Source organism: Anticarsia gemmatalis, chromosome 14 (genome assembly GCF_050436995.1).
Source record: "Anticarsia gemmatalis isolate Benzon Research Colony breed Stoneville strain chromosome 14, ilAntGemm2 primary, whole genome shotgun sequence".
Classification (NCBI taxonomy): Eukaryota; Metazoa; Arthropoda; class Insecta; order Lepidoptera; family Erebidae; genus Anticarsia; species Anticarsia gemmatalis.
In genome coordinates, this window is record NC_134758.1 from 4,219,543 (window position 1) to 4,238,145 (window position 18,603).

The 18,603-nt window shown below is 32.4% G+C and overlaps 1 protein-coding gene across 3 annotated transcripts in view; it reads right to left on the bottom strand.

Annotated features, from left to right (window-relative positions):
* LOC142978431 (uncharacterized) overlaps positions 1–18,603 on the bottom strand; it is an 88,512-nt gene that overhangs the window by 16,044 nt on the left and 53,865 nt on the right. The window lies entirely within an intron of this gene.

The following is an 18,603-nucleotide window of genomic DNA, read 5'->3' on the forward strand; positions in this document are numbered from 1 at the left end:
CCACACCAATCATTCAATTCGTTTCGGCAACTAGAAATTCATATCATCAATGTTCGACAATGTATTGGTGTAATAACATTCTTAGGTATAACCTAACATAACTGTGGGTATAGTTTTTAGTGTGCTACAAATCATTAGTAAATACACCTTAAAATGATACATCCAAAATACTTTCCTAATTCCGTGTTTTGGAGGAAGCGGATCCGAAGCAGCTGTGAAGTTATGACGCGGCGGATATTGCCTAACCGAACGTCGGGGTACTGTGGCTCATTCATCTTTCTATATCTTTTAGCTCGCTTTCAAAACTTTGTATCGTTGAAACGGAAAGTGCAGAGGTGTGTCAATGTACGTATGTAACTTACACATGTGTGGGTAAAACCCTTTTAGAGGTTGAGGATTTAGAACGTCTAGCTTTTGCGAGCCGGCGTGTGAAATTGTTCAGATAAAATCTAGTTTAGTCACGCTTTTATAGATATTTTAGGTTCTTATCTCTACGTGTGTATTTTTATGTTATTGAAAGGGATGTAATAAAAAAATGGAGTTCAGAGTTCAAGGATAATCTGTAATAAGTTTAGTCATAAAATAAAAGCTATAAATTTTGATTGAGCTTCAGAGATGAACCTATTACTGACAGCTTAATACAGATAAAGTTTCTAACTAAGATATAACATCGATTCATAAAACACTTACGTTATACATATTATATTATCTAACAAAGCTAAAAATGTTGAAAGTATGCTTTCTTAAAAATGTTCATTCCATCTGAAATCTTTTGACCCAACAAGCGTACAAATTGCTATCAGTTAATATGTATATCCCAAAGAAAGAAGACTTTACTTAAACAAAATTAGATGACCATCCATCTATAAACTGTGTGGGTCAAAAGACCTTAATAATCATAAGCCAAAAGGATTCCTAGTTTTTGATCTTTACATAATTATACCATGTATTCTTGTCTTCTAACAATTTTTTTATCTACATAACATCAAATACATAGATTAATCAATAAGCTTGCCCCCTATTACATGAGACTAACATTGTCGATTACAAAACGTGGGTTTACTTCACACCTTTCTCCCTCCTTTTAGTATCACAAGCGTTATGCATATATGTATATTATCCTTTTAAGTTATTATTATAACCAATTTATCCTTCTCCGATACGTTATTAATGTAAAACAGACGTGCGCGCCATAGTATTAGATTACATAAAACAATTACTGTTATTGATGAACCGTTGCTCAAATAAGTTTTGAAGGCGTCAGAACTGATCAATAATGTTGTATGAAGGTTTACGTTTCATAGTTACTTTGTTTAATTATATGTTTTCAAAGGCTTGAATATTGATAGTTTTTGAAAATAGTATTGGCAATTATTGTAGTGTAGATTGGCAGAAACTTAAATTAAATTGGTTTTATAAGGGCACTTTTATCATGCGAATTAGTTTACTGTACTAATAAGGCACTTATAATTGTCTAAATGTTGAGTATTTATTATATTTTAACACTTTTTCATTTAAATATTTTATCTACGGTAATGTTCACGAACTTAAAAACAATACTACGTATCTTAATTCATGCTTCACGTCGCAAAACAAAATGTCAAATATTTAGGCGGTAACCGACGGAATCTTGCAAATACCGGAAAACAACCCATGGGGGAAAACGGTACAATTTTTTTGCATTTCCATTGTTAGAAAAAATGGTTATACGGGTACCTGAAAATATCTAAAACCCCAGCTAATTTGTAAGAGGGCCCCCACGACCGTAAATTTCACGCGTGGAGTTGTAAACTTTTACAAAAAGTACGCTCATATATTTAAGATATACATCACCGTTGGCTGACGTTTGAATACCTTGTTTCTCAAGTGTTGCTATTTCTCCTTCTAGCTGTAGTGAATCCGGGAAAATTATATTTTCTTGTTTTCAACAATGGCGGCATTAAAAATTGTTCTAAACGCACTCAGACTAAAATTTACGCAGTAACTTAAAAAAAATACAGATTTTTAGACGAACCAATCTGTTCTAAAAAATATTCATAATAATTTAATTACACACAAATACAGCTTAATTACGTAACATCTGAGACATTATTTAAGTGTAATAAATAACGCAATGTCTCACATTCATTTCACCTTTGCTCATGGTTTCAACTTAAGGTTTTATATTATTTCTATTTCTTTTATCTACATTTAAATTGAATAAATTATGAACCTACATACAACTACTATTTTAAAACGTCACTTATATCTCACGATTGCAAAAGAAGTTTCTTAACACCTTGCACATTGTTTTAGAACTGTTCCTAGTAAGAGAATAACAAGAAGCAAGTTTCCATGAAAATATAATTGTTAATTATGTTGTCTACAACAATTTTAGAAGTAGAACATTAAAGCTCGTTATTTACGTGGAAATAGTTTAGGTAACAGAACAACGTCGGTTTATTTTTGTTGACAGCAACACTATTTCATACACGGTCTCTTAACTCGGCTTGGTGTTAACAATGAACTAGTATAAACTGAAACCGACACCTAAAAAAAATAAAATAAGACTTGATAATTACATCAAAATTAGATAGGGTCTATTATATCATAACATTATTATTAACCATGCAGTCCATCTATGTAATGAACTCAAAAACTACCGAACAGATTTTAGGTAGCGATTTTTATCAAAAGACAAAATAGTTTAGGTTAATAAAATTACCTATATTATAAAAGAGATTATTCTTGAAGATAAACAGGATCTCAGAAACGTAAATAAATCTATACTAATATTATAAAGCTGAAGAGTTTGTTTGTTTGATTGTTTGTTTGTTTGAACGCGCTAATCTCAAGAACTACTGATCCGATTTGAAAAATTATTTCAGTGTAAGATAACCTACTTATTGAGGAAGGCTATAGGCTATATATTATTACGCTACGACCAATAGGAGCAGAGCACCAGTAAAAAATGTTACAAAAACGGGGAAAATTTTAAGCCATTCTCTCTTCTGTGACGCAAGCGAAGTTGCGCGGGTCAGCTAGTTTAATATAAACTTTGGAAATAAAATCTTTGCGGAGAACTTGAAAAAAAATGACGGTTTTCATTCAAATATCAAAGTTTGCTATTAACAACTGCTGTGTAAACATGAATTTAGTCAATCTTGCATTTTCACTCTACTGAGCAAGTCAAACTTTACTTTGTATGCCCAGTCTAGTGTTATAGTCTCCATGTGATGTCAACCGATGTCTAGCCTAGATGAATGGTGTGGCTTCTATACACCGCAGCTTAGTTTATTTCGCTACAACTGAGCACTGTGTATCATTTAAGCCTTTGTACTTGACAATATAAATATTTCTCTCCTTTAAAGATCTGTATCTAGCGGTTTTGAGGTTTGGCAATTTCTTCGTTAGAGTTCAGACGTTTGTAATTTGGTTTGACTTTCATGAAGTTTCGGGTCGTTTTCTAGTGGATACTGCACTATAAATTAGACAGCATGCCAAATATTATACATGTATCTAGTTGTCATTATGTACCTAGTTCTAACCATAGTACAAAGCCTGCTTAGTTTGGTGTCAGACAACGGTGGAAGATTTTTAATAAAGTTAAGTGTTTGGACTCAGGATGTCGTCGAATTATAAGTACTTAATAATTTGTTTACTAACAAAATATTTCGTCAATTTTAAACGTAATTGGGTTAGGAATTCAGAACGATTTTTTGAATATTTTAGTAAAAGAAAACTACATTCAACGACCCCTTTTAAAATCAAAGAAAAAAACGAACTTGTTATAAAATAATTGTAAACTATCAATTCAACCTATCCTGGGCAAGTACATAACTTCTTACAGTGATTGACAATCAATGGGTTTTAGTGACCATAGAAGGAACAGACATATAAAATACTAGTCCATAAATACATATGTGTACTGAGCTTTCAATTGATATTTACTAGTATTTCTTAAGAGTATATAAGAAGCTTGTTTTCTTTGGATTTATGTGACGACATCTATGTTCCTATGCTGGTTCATGCAATCAGGGATTGATGAAAATAATATATTCAGTGTGATAAAAAATCGTTTTTGACGAAGCGAGCAACAAGCTTTTTTGAAACGGTCAAAATTATACGACTATTTATAAACGCTTTGTACGAACCTTACTACATAAAATATAATATATGATATTTAATATTTTATCGGCTGTTTATTATGATAACTTTATTGGAATACAGAGTGTTTTGTATGATTACTAATGTGCCTCTTTACTTTACCTATTGACTTTCATTAAATTATATGAATTTCCACACCCACTAAATATTTTTCCAGCTAAACTGACACTTTTTTTTTCATTTAATAATAGTGGAAATAAGAATGCCATAATTGAAGCTATACTCTTTTAAGTCAGTTCTTTGGAATTGCGTTAGTTCAAGTGAAACAGACACAATATTACGACCGTTGTTGATCATGTAAAAGTCACCTTAACAAAATTCTTTTTTACTAGAGCATTGCCTTAAAACCTTATTTACGAATCTAAAGAACATTGTAATATAGACTAATAATAATGTGTCATATCCAAGGAGCATTTAAATTAGCATCGCTCGTAAAATACCTGATAAATTTTAATGTATAACGAAATGTAATAAAATTAAAGAGATAAAGATCAGAACAAGATCTGATAAGGCGTTATGTATTTAAAATATGGCCGTATTATTCTTATTTTCATAAATATGTAACTACATGACTAGCTGAGTCACACAGTACGGCTTAGTTTACGTATAAACATAGATTTTCGCCCCTAGAAAACTTCCCCGTGTCTAAGTTGTTGGAATTTACAGCTTTCTAACACATTTGGCGATTCATTATTATTTATATAGATAATAATAGAACTAAAGTTGTCAGGTTACCACTTTTATTACTATATTAAATTAATAAAAAGCAAAAATAATATATTTATACAGTTTTGAGGATCGTAAATTATGTTTGTAGAACCACAGAGCAAGGTACATATTTTAAGATTATACTTAAGTTATAATAATATTAGCTGATAATTTTACGGCTGTTTTATTACGCAAGTTGCAAAAAATGGCTTAAAATAGACGATTTTTGATAACAGTATTATTTTAAGTCTATTACAGATGTCAAAGTGTATATTTTTAGTTCATTATCACGAAATCGAAAATCTATTTTAAGATATATTAACAGTTTCTTACAAAAGTCTTATTTATTTTCAGCAAATCAAAATAACTTCTAGTTTTAATCTAGTTTCCCTTCGCAGCTGAAACTTTTTTCCACCAGTTATAATTTTAACCCTACAAAGCAAAGCTATTCATAAAATAAATTGAAAATCAAATACAGATTAAAACTTGTTATTGTAATTCTTTGTGCAACTACTAAAGCAAAATGTTTTCTTTGGTTTCAACAAAAGGAAAAGTTCTAGCTTCGAGTATTTTAAAATTATTTTAATAGAAACTCTTGCGAATAATATTATTATATTGAGAATGAAAAGGTTGTGTTGCAAAACGATAACATTTTTTCCCACACTTAAAAATGTTCAAGAGGAGTTTAAAAGTAATATGACGTCACGTCGCTTTATAAGTTTTCTGACATCCTACTCATAACTTACTGTAATAAGCTTTAACAAGTCATCTTTCATGCATTTAGAAAAGGACTTCTGGATCCTTTAGGTAAGGTGTTACATGTAGTCTACATATAACACCATACCATATGTATTTAACGTATCTGACTATGAATTTTCTATGATTGTATTGTATCGTTTACTGCTTGTCATAAGCAAAACCAAGCTTCGTTTTAAACACACTACTGCAAACAGATAGACAAGCTTTTTCGGTTCAACAGCCCGGTCTTCATCCCAGTTATATTTCTTTTATAGTTGCTTTAGACGGCTTGTATAGATACCATACTCATGCTTCTATGAGGTCTCTTACTGCGTGTGGTCGTGAATATAATTAGCATTGCTCCCACGGCCTCCACCTACGGCGTAGAATTTCAATTTCCGTAAATGGTCATCGGTTCTTATTAAAATTGTAAGAGGCTACAAAATTGGTCTATCAACTCTATGAGTCACTTTTGTAGTGTATAAATTAAGAAATTTGTATTTTGACAACGAAACGATGAATGTTATTAATGTTTTTTTTTTCAACAAATCCGGCAATATTTAATTTTGTTCCATGTGGGAATCAAACCCACGACCTCTCAATGCGCTGGTAGTGGCGTGGTGACCCCCTAATCTGCGCCACGGAGATCATTAAATTATCCAGTCTTGGCCTTGGCAACTTTAGTTTTTTAAAAGGAGCAAAGCCTAAGCTTATATTAAAAGTTTCTGTATTGTCATATCCTTAATATCACACTCAGATGATGTATCTTCGACCTTGACTTGCCCAATGACCCTTGTCAAAGTGATCTTAATTTTATACCCCAAACTGTCGCAGACGTCGTATTAATATGCACACCACGAGTTTCTATAGTTTATATAAGCGCTTACTCGATAACAAACGTAGAATTAATGAGAAAATTTAGCCGAACCTACGTGATGCCGGCGGTCTGATAAAATATTCATACATTTCGCAACGCCACTACGGCAAATGTGTTCGGAATTAGTGTTAAGTGTACAGAAAATATTTTTTTCTCATTACTTTTATATGGTCTAAGCTCTCGTTCTTTCCGGAAGAAGATAATCTAGCAGTAGGCAATTGATGGGACTCTTGAGATTTATTCTTTAACCCTTTTCCTACAATTTTTTTAATCCTTACTTTTGAGTTAATAATTATTTCGCCAGATATAATAGAATTTCAAATTGTAATTAACAGGTTAATAGAACGACTATACAATCAGTACACTCCTCACAGTCCGTAAACGCTCACCAATTCAACAAAGACATACTACTAAACTAGTTTATAATTTACACTAAGAAACCAAGAGCTACTTCAAAATATACTCTTTAATTATCTTTTTTTAATAAATTTAAATATCTTTCAGAATTTCAACGAATTCCGATTGACGAAAGTTCAAACAATCTAAGGGAAATACCGTGACTATTCTAAAACATTTTACTATAGGCCGAAATCATATTTCCACAAAAGAATAGCGAAATAGAGCAACACATGAAAACCTAACCTCAATTTAATAGTTATTTGAATAGTGAAAATAGTGAAATGCGACTCAGACTGGTAGTAACTCAGCGTGAAATATGAGGGACGTGCAAGATTATGATAAGGCTTTAACCCAGTAAATCATTGGATTTTCCGCTTGAGAATTGAGGCAAATTTAAGGAGGATCCAGTCTGAATACGCGTGTGGAGGTGCGCCGTCGAAGCTCAAATTGTTACGTGATTTGAAACTTCAATGTATGTTTCATTTTGTACATTTTCATTGATGGATTATTTTGTTAGTGTAACTATTTGAGTTATCAAAATTTTGGTGAACTTCCTACTATGACTGTTATTATAAAACGTGGGTTTAATGATAATGTGCTTACGTTTGCAATGTGTAACTTAATTTTATGGTAATAGTTCATTTCTTAGAAATAGTTCCAGGAGACGTTCGGACTAATATTTCAAGTTTCTTTCTCAAAAGTGGTCTCTTTATTTATTTATGATAGTTACAAAAGTAATTCACTAGCTAATCATACTTCTTATGTATTTCATATAAACATATAAGGAATTATGTCTCGCGTAAATAGACGTATTTTTGGAGTTTCGTACCCGAAGCGTAAAAATGGACTATTACTGGGACTCCCATTAACTAGGATAGTTCGACATTTTTTTTTTTATTTACTTTAATCTATCATTATACAAAAATGTGTTTCAAATTCACTACACAGTGTTGAAATACTCTATCAACAAAGCAATAAACAAAATCACACAGCAATAACTCAAACTAAATACATGTAATTAATAACAACAATTAAGACAGGAAGCGGCGTCTGGGCACTCCAAAAAAATTGGGACAAAGATGTTTTCCGTCTTAATTGTTCCATGATTTACGACACAGTGATCAAAGTAATACGTTTTTTTACACAACGTATTATTATAAGAATACTATTTATAACTCTTTGTAATGTCCTTCCGACCGATATTCGGCTACGGCGGTTAGTTTTATTGAACTTAACCAACTGCGTGAGACTTCGTTTATTTGTGTGATCAAACGTGTGCGCGGATACACTTGTACATGTTGTATTCTATCACTCTTATATTCGTCGTATTCTGTCTAATCAGCAGATTCTAGTTTTGCCTGACACGTTCAACAACAGTTTGATCTCTTGAAGTAAAAGCATCTTTTACTTGAGCACAGGATGCTTCTACGTACTCTCTTAGGCACGGGAAACTAAAACTCCAATTCCTATACCATTTTAACCATCACTGACAAATAAAAAATAGCTCCGGCTCAACTTCTTGGAACGACAACCAAATTCATTACTATTGTGCCATCGAGATACCGAATATAACTCTTAATAAAGTATCGGTACATCAAAGAGCAGTCTCATATTTTCGTCCCATAAATTCTAGTTTGTTACATCAAATTCTGAATTGGGTCACGTTACCCAAATGCTTAAAAGAAGTACGTGTGTTTTGCACCGCCCATGGTAATTTAGTTTGTCTGTTATTATGATTTATGTACGCTGTTGCGAATTGCAGGCTTTTGTTCCAGGATTTACTTATATTTTACACATTTTGGTACTCTCGAATTGAAAAAAGACTGGTCTATATGAGCAAGTAGAAATCACGGGACAATGATAAATAGAAATATTACAGTGATAGTGGATTCAAATTTCAATATTAAAAAGTCAATTAGTCAAAATCTTACCACAAAATAAACTAACATGAAGCAGTAAGTTTAGTAACAATAAATTATTGTAATGACGATAACTGTTAAGAATATTCAGATTTCTTTAGCCTGGTTAAGTATCTCAATGCTGGGCAAAAGCCTTCCCCTTTCCTTTTAAATATAAGTTTAGAATAAATACCATCAAATTCGAAACCACAGAACTTTATTCAAAGTGGATTAACAAACAAACACAAGTACATCATTATAAATACTAAAGCTGAAAACATTATCCTCGCAAACATTTGCAGCATTCAAAACAAAATAACGAAGAATATGTTTATTATAGTTGAAGATTATTATGATTCATGTGCTTGTGGAAATTGGAAGTGTACAAATGTGTTTAGTCTCAGACATCGTTATATGATGTCGTTATAATACGCGACTTCTTTCGTAGATTAATGTTGACTTTTAAAATAGTTGGTGGCAATTTATAGGGTGTTTATTAACATATTTAGTTCGAGATATTTCAATGCTTTTGTTGAATTGTTGAGTGAAATGAAACATTTGTGTTTATGGTATATTTTTGGATATTGTTTTGCTTCAATGGGTGTAGGGATTGGTGATAAATACGCAAATTGTTTAGTTTTTAGATAACAAAACTGGAAGAAAAATATTGTGATGAAACCTTGTGTGCCTAAAAGTTTTCCAACACATTTTTTGTGGGTATGCAAGGTCACCTACGCGCACTTCGCTAGCATGGTGGACTCAAGACCTAACTCCTCCCTCGTTCGGAAGGAGATCCTTGACCAGTAGTGTGACAGTCACGGTTTGAGACAAAAAGACCGTATATCTCAAAGGTCCTAAAAGCTACAAATCTCAAAATCAACACACACTCCGTAGAATATTATAAACATGTAGTTCAACGATTTTTTCTTAAGAATTGATCAAACGGTATTTAATAAAACAAAACGTTTTACAACATAATTTCAAAACAGCTAATCGTTATCTTATTCCGTATAGAATCAATTGGTGTTCTTCTTGTTTAAAGTTTTTCAAAAGAAAGTTGGAAACAAAAACGAAGTGGACCTCACGAAGAAACCCACTCAAATTCTTCTCAAAGAGTCCCAAACCACGGTTTGGTCTCTTACTTTTGTGGTTTGGTGCAAGTCATGAGACTTAGATATTGTATTATTACGTAATAGCTGATCATTTTAACAAGCCACTTATTTGCATAGTGAAGTAGACGTGGAAATAATTACAGTCAAAGACTTACTCCAGGTAGATTAAAACAACGAGGTGCTATCGGTAGTTTATGATGTTAATTTTTAATCAAAAGTTGTATTACTTTGCATAACAAAAGGTACAGGTTACTTTTTAATAATTGTTATGCCTAGAATATACGTACGTAACAAACCAAATGATAATATATATTTTATATTCATTGCTATAAATTCAACGATTAAACGCGCTAAGCATCAAGACAACGACATGTACATAATATCTAACCACGATTCTTCCAACTAAATTAAATATTGTTTTACACACGGAAAACACCCGCTGCTTTCTTACCCCTTGAACCAAACACAAACAGTTCAAAGTTTGTAGCTATGTGCTCATTGTTCAGACAGGTAGTCCAAGTTTTTCTGTGTCTCAGTACGTGAGCGCTTCGCTCCAATTTGTTAAGTTCAAGATGTTGGCCATTAGACATTCAACAAACGCCTTAGTTTACAGTCATGTGCTCAGATGGATTTACTTAAGTTTTTGTTGGAGTTTAAGCACTAGAGTACATTTATGTCCTAGAGGAAATTGAGACAACCAAAACTACTAAAAACATACCAACAGAATTGAGACCATCCCTCTTTTCGATGTAGTTAAAAAGTGATAACGCAGAGAATGTAGGCTTTACATTTTATAGGTTTTATTAAAAAAATATTGATATCGTAATCGAGCACAATTTCAGATGTGTGTGTCGGATTGTTTGACGTTTCAGCACAGCTTACGCCAACAATATGTGTGAACGGGTATCTGTTTAGAGTCTGGTTGTTATTTTTTTTATATAAGTTTTAATTTATAAGTACATAAGTAATAGTATGTGTATCAGTTATTTGGATACCATAGTACAAGATGCGCTTAGTTTGTAATCTGATGAACGTGTTTGAATTGTCCAATGATAATTATTTATTAGGATAAGTTCAAAGTTATCAATCCCATTAGATTATTGAATATAAATCGTTCAAACAAGTCAGTGATATTATTTACTCATGTTATTCAAGTGATATTCAACAGTGTTTCGTGCCCCTGTCACGTGCATACAAAACTATTTCAAACTTGAATCGCTTATCTGAATGACGATACATTTTACTACTATTCAATAACTTGAAAATTCGAGTTTATTTTAGATGTAAAACAATTTTGGTTGTGTGCTGATGTTATTTGAAAATGTTTGGGTTTTTTATTTTTCATTTCTAAATTTTTTATTACAAATTAAAGGTTTGGTATCTACAAATGAATTGAGTGAAGTTTTGAAATCTTTTTTTTTTTACAATTGGAATATTGTACTGCTAATATATTTTTCTTATTTTGAATGGGTTTTATCCAAACAGAAGTACTTGTAATTTATCAAGACCTTATTACGTCACATACATGAAATACTTATAGAGAAACTGGCGGACCCGACAGACGTTGTCCTGTCTAATAAATTAAAAATTAATTAAAAAAACATTGTCCAGCGGACAAAATTGTGAATCTAAACCATTCTCAGATCTCCTTGAACACACACAAAAAATTTCATCAAAATCGGTCCAGTCATTTAAGAGAAGTTCAGTGACATACACACTTACAGAAGAATTATATATATAAAGATATAAAAAATGCCTTGAGCTTATCCTCCTTCTTGAAGTTAGTAAAAACAAAAAAGAAGATAGTTCCATTCAAATACTCGTCCTACAACTGACATCAAATAACACATTTCAATTACTACCTTAGAGTCATTCGGGGTAACTGTTCGCAGTGGGTAAGTGAGCGCAGGGCCTATATCTCTGATCGGGGTGAGGGGGCGGGGGTGACTGTTTTGGTCAATCGTAGCTGCAAGCAACGCGAACTAGTCGCGACATGTCAGTGCGCCGCACCACACTTTGTTGTTTATTTATTTGCAAAAAACTGTTTTAGGCCATTTGATTGTGACTTTCTTATTGTTTGGAAAACATTCTGACACGCAAGATTGTAGAGCAACACCAGGAACGTCATGTTTTTTTAATTAAATGGTTATTGTTGTTGAAATTTGTAAGCGTAATATAAAGTTATATTCATTACTTTGGACTCAGCGGTTCTTATATTCAATTTTGGGGTCTGCGGGAAAGTGTGCGCGGGTAAGTGGGCGCACGCGCACACTTGCCCGGATTCATAAAGATAATAATAAATTCATATAATTTTAGTACCAAATAAACTCTTATTTACTTATTTGTTTTAGTGTAGCGCCATGTTTCGAAATTATATTAGAAAAAAACCTGAACTTGCGACTGTTACAAGAAATCGCTAAAGCAAAAGCTCTAATTGAACAGGGTAAAAGTAAAGCAATTGGTATAAGCGAGTCATGTCTTCGCAAAAGACTTAAATTAAACGTAGCTGCATCTTCATTAGGTCGGTTTAAGCCAGAAACAGTACAAATTATTTAATTTGATTATTTAATTTTTTATATTTATACCTAGAATGTTCAAGTAGTTTTATTGGTTTTGTGTTTGGATTTTCTGAAAAGGAGATGTTTGGTTCTGGTTAATTTTCATTAAATTTACTTCAAAGGCTAGATAATTTTGGTGAAATAATTTAATTAATATAATTAATTTCGGTCAAATTAACCAATGCGTTCACTTACCCCAAGTGCGTCTATTTACCCCATAGCTGTGCGCACACTTACCCACAACACGGGTCAAGTGTTCGCATTCCGACTTTCAGTTGTTTTTGTCTGTTTGAATGAAAACTAATATACTTACAGATTTAGTTTGTCTTCCAAATTGTAGTCTAATAAATGTTTATTTTGATATGTTACTTTTATTTTACTGATTACACTGTTCTAATTCACAATGTGGTCCCAAAGGTGAAAGTGCGCACACTTGACCCGAATGACTCTACATCAAACTGAAAAAAGCACAATACAAACCATTACAGTAGTAAAAGAAATACAAAGAAAAGGCACAATACATTATTATCAATAACGAACATAGAATGAGCATGTTAACTTTTACGCTTATTGAGTCCCGTTTGTGAATGCATCTGACAGTGTAGGGGCAAAGAAAATAAATGGCTACGGTAACTAGCTTGTTATGTTACTTCGCGTTATATTGCCGTGAAATTGACAAATAATGATGTATTTTGATTGAAGATGTTAAAATGTTGGGTGTTTTTGTTCGTTTCGTGTATTTTTGTAAGTGCTACGCTTGAAAAGCATTGAAGTCCCATAATGGTTTTTTGTTTAAATTAATTTAATGGAAAATGCGTAACATGTCGTGTGACGCGATTTTTTATGAATATAAAAAATGTGAACAACTATTTTTCGCAAATACAAAAATTTTATACTTATTTTTCGCATTTATCAAAACAGCGACCAGTAGCTCCATTTTTTACAGTCTGTATTTAAAATGTACTGCAAAAATGATTTTTACGACGCCCGCTAGAGGTGCTTATCAGGTTTTTTTATACAGATTTCGTCGATAACTAGCCAATTGTCGATAGACTCGTTAGTCGATAGTAGTAGAGAATCACTCTTCTGCCAACCTAGTAGCAGAGAATAGACATTCTGTAAAATGTATCAAAGAATACGATACAAAAACTATTTCAAGACTCAACCAAACCAAATTCTATTCAACCAAGTAAATTTTAAAAACAAACAGACGCTTTATAAAATAAAGAAAGAAAGATAAAAATCCGTCTTGGTGTTGAGTGATATGGGTAACTGATCCAGTGAATCGCCGCGGCCCAGATTGTGTGTAATATTGTCCCATTGAGCACAAGCCACAAATAAAAGGCGGATCTTAGGGAAAGGAAAATTGGATTTTCTTTGAGACAACCCGCGCTATAAAATTGAAACTGTCTTATACGGTTTATGTATTTAATTGTGTTGTAGTTCACTTGAGGGTGACTTGGTCTATCCGAATTTGTTGTGAATAAACAGTGACTTAGTATTAATCCTTGATGTCAAAGGAATGTTTGAAGTATTGATGTATTCTGGTATATTTGACGTTTAGTAAAATAAAAATCTCTATTTTATACGATACAAAATCATTATTTATGTCTTTAAGGGATGTTTGTACTTAAAAATACTACTGCATTCGTTGTTTTAACTTTTGATTAAGAATATATCATGTGGTAGAATTTTAAACTATTTTAAAGTTTTAAAACCTTCTTAAACAAAGACATCTACATGCAAACATTTTAAATTAAAACAATTATTTCTGAGTACTATCAAAATGTCCGAAAATTATTACTCAACCCACTTTCACTTTGTAAAATTCTTCTATAAATCTAATATCAAATCATAAAAATGTATTTCTGTTCAGAAAGTTTTCTTACATTAAACGTACACAAAAGTTTTCTAAAATGAATAGTATGTGCAAAATGAATTTTTAAAATTGCCCGTTTACGGCGTTATTTGAAATGACATATTTATCTCGTCGTGTCAGCCCCACTGAAACTCGGAAGCCTTTAAAGCCGCTAATATGGAAGGAGTGAAGAGCGGGGCGTTTTAATAGAAGAGTTCTAACATTACACTTTTTACTAGAAATATGTTAGTACAGCTATGAGCTCTTGTGGCAAAATATTAGTGTAAAATTTTCTTATAACTAAATTCGTCAAAATGTTTTTTTTTTACAATATTATAGTATGGAAATGCCTCACGCTACGGCGCAGGTTACACTGGCCGTGGCCGAAGGTTCGCTGAATCAGCGATCGTCTCTCATATTTTGATTTCTCGCGTTAATTCTCGTATTCTATTAATACAAGAATTAACGCGAACATAATGAACACGCAACGCGAAAGTCCAAAGGTTATGTTTTTCTTAAAAAAAAATACAAGTTCGTTTACAACGAAACATGTAACTTATTTAACTTTTAAAAGGAAGGAACGTTTTAGGAACAAAGGTTGGTATTTATAAAGATTTATTATACACTAGATTAGCTTCGGGTTTATATACGAAGCATATTTTTCCGAAAATAAAAACAGTATTTGTGCTAACTCTTCTATTGACAGTTTTTATAGCTTTTGGTCCATAAAAACATTAAAATACTGCAGCTTTTATAACTCCAAATACTTTATGACTGCGTAAAATTAAACTCGTAACATTTTAAAATTTGATTTAAACATCTAATAGCAGAAAATCCCTCTGAACATTTTGAAACTAATGCACTATTCTTTGAATTTTGAGAAACTTTTTCACTTGAATTGCATATCAAGGTCAATGAAAAAACTGAAACCGAGAAAAAATCTATTTCTGAATTTGTATGTTATTTCTAGATTTGCAATCGCAGATGTTTTTTTTTTGTATTTAATACTTAATTTAGATATCTATACTAATATTATAAAGCTGAAGAGTTTGTTTGTTTGTTTGTTTGTTTGTTTGAACGCGCTAATCTCAGAAACTACTGGTCCGATTTGAAAAATTCTTTCAGTGTTAGATAGCCCATTTATCGAGGAAGGCTATAGGCTATATATCATCACGCTACGACTAAAAGGAGCAGAGTACCAGTAAAAAATGATACAAAAACGGGGAAAAATTTCGCCCATTGACTAATGTTACGCAAGCAAAGTTGCGCGGGTCAGCTAGTTTTTTCATAAAATACGGTAAGCTCTAAGCCTGAACAATTACATTCCTTATGTACTCAAAGCCACATATTTTTTTTGACATTAATAAAACTTGCTTATCACATATCTAATTGGCCTGAATTATCCAATGACACGCAGAACGGTGATTGCCTTAACTATTGCACTAAACGTGAAATCAAATACAACTACACGTGGTTCCAAAATATCATCATCCTCAGCCTAGCCTTTCTTCCAACTATGTTGGAGTCGGCTTCCAGTCTTACTGAATGCAGCTGAGTACCAGTATTTTACATTATTCCAAAACATCATCTTTCAAAAATCTTTCATCCACACATGCTTACAATTTAAGGACCAATTACATTTGGAGTATAAACTCGTAAATTGGACTAAATCGTACAATTTGTATAACAAATAATTCAGGAACATGTGTTACGGGGGATGAGCAGCTTAATTAAGAAATAACGCTTGATTTAATATCTAGATTCTGGCCATGTAAGGTTTACAAATGAAAGTCGGATTAGGAGAAATGTACAGAGTGTTTTAGTAATAATTTGACTGCAGTACACTAATGTATCGTGGTTTGGAAAGTTATGTGGCCATTGTAATAACACAAACCGATTCAGTCTATTCCTGTTAGGAAACATACTTTCAGCTTTTACAATGAAACGTATATTTTTTTAGTAAAAACTTTTTGTACGATTTTTTTGACAAAATGGGTCAAATTACAAAGTTAAACCGTGTCAGTGAGATAGTGTGAACCATGGATGAAAATAAATAATAATATGTCAAGTATATTTTTTATAAACGATTGTATTTATCATATTCGATGGTAATAGAACGGGTGAATGTAGTTTTGTGTTTTACTAATACATACCTTAATTTAATTATAAAGAAGTATTTTTTTACGAAATCGAGAGTTTGCTAACGTGCTAACAAAGCGTAGTTAAAAATAAACACATTACTTTTATCGCGAAGTTTAAATTATTTTATAACCGTTCAAATGGCGGGACAAAGGCGATAAAGTGCGAAATTTTCCTACTAATGTCCATCATAAAAAGATAAAAAGGGTTGTTTGCGATTTCAAAGTTAGTTGTTAGAACTGTTCGCGCGATTTTGTATTTGTTGTTTTAATATCTTTGTAGCGCCGTTTTGGTATATAATAATGAGATTTTATTTTGATTTCTGTACCTCGAATATCTTACACCTATCTGGATATTTAGCTCCTACCAACCCATTCCTAACGGCCAAGGATTGCGACCAATGAGTTTGGGTGAGATAATGGAACAATATGGGTATTTTTTTATTATCAATCTTTGAGAATAGCGGTGGGAGTTGAAGTTCCCCTCACTCAAATTATAAATGGAAAATTATAAATTGGCTATTAACCTAATTATAAAATCGAAATCAAAATGTTTACTTTCACGTCATATTTATTCGTTTTCTAAATCTATTGTAATCAAGGCGAAACATTAATATAGGTATTTAAAAATGTGGTAATATTATGATCTGTAATTATTCCACACCAAAGACTTTGTTGACATCACATGCTATAAGTTGATCTTATTCCACAAATCTCTATATTCATATATCATAATTATCTTCAGTTCCAACTTTCCCGACTAGCGATAATTGTTATTTATGTACTGTAATTATTACAGTTACTGTTACTCCGCATTGCAAATGAAGCTATATATTTATAATACTTACCAGTATAATCTTCTTATAGTAATAAAAAACAGTATCTTAACTAATGAACTTTTGTATGACCTTTGTAAATAATAATTATCATAATTTAGTGCTACTATCGATTATCGCTAATCGGATAGCTGTTGAGAGATTTTGTATGATAGTCTTATTGGCGCCTCTAGAAGACGCGGTGGGCACTACTTTTGCAGTATATTTTAAGTGTTAAACTCTAAATAACCGATAGTACCGACTACAGAGAATCGCGCTACTTGGTTGTCTTAGGGTGTGTTTGAATTAGCAATATTTACAACTATCTTATACAAACAATTTCTAAAAAAGTTGGAACACCTTGTATTTCTAACCAACCTTAGGTCTACTAAGCACTACAAATTCAAAGCTCTAACAAAAATATCTAGTACTTATGAAGTCAGTTTCCCGCAGTGACCTCACCTTGCTTCCACTCAGACTCTTGTCCCGTTTGTTCTAAAAAGCCACTCATAGTCAACCATGCATTCGTCCACATTTCACACAAGGTATCCCTCTACAACATTCACTGTAGGGGTCCTAAAGACCTTCCAAAAATATCCTGCATAGCAGTACAAGAAAATTATGCGTGATAATAAAACGGAACCGAGGTAGACATGCGGTTTACGTTAAATTTACCTACGTAACATTCACGGGTTAAGGCTTGTGTTTTGTTAAAATGGAGAGCGGAAAAACAACCCAATGCGCAAAACTTAACTACAGCTAGTTTATGTTTTGTAAATATGCTATGTAATTTTTATTATAAATTTCAGTAATGATTTTTATACCGGGTATATTTTTATTTAATGTATACTTGCTAGACTTTGTAAGTCGACGTAGACGCGCGCAAGAGTTAAAAATATCAAAGCGCTACGCAAACCTTCTTCATACTTCATATCGCAGTGTGGGAATAAACTTAAATAAAGAACCAAGGCAAGTGCATCTTTAATCTCAAAACGGTTGTGCATTTATAGGGCGCGATAGTTTAAACACATTAGGATATACGGAGGACGAGGCAAATATTTCAATCAAATTCAATTCGTATACTGGCGCAAGGATTTTTTAAATATCCGCTCCGCTTACTTAGCGCTTTGTTCCGCTAAAACTTCAGAGACACGTAAATACTCAAAATTAACCACGTATAATTTCCTCGAGAATGTTTCTCTGCGGCGATGGTTTCAGTTCAAAAATGTCAAATGTTAGAACTACTTCCCCTTTATTGCTGTCAAGTTGGTTAGATGCGGTTGGTTTTACTGCCTAATGCGCCTTCGAGGTTATAATATTAGTTTTCATATGACAACGGCTTTGAAGTTTTGAAAT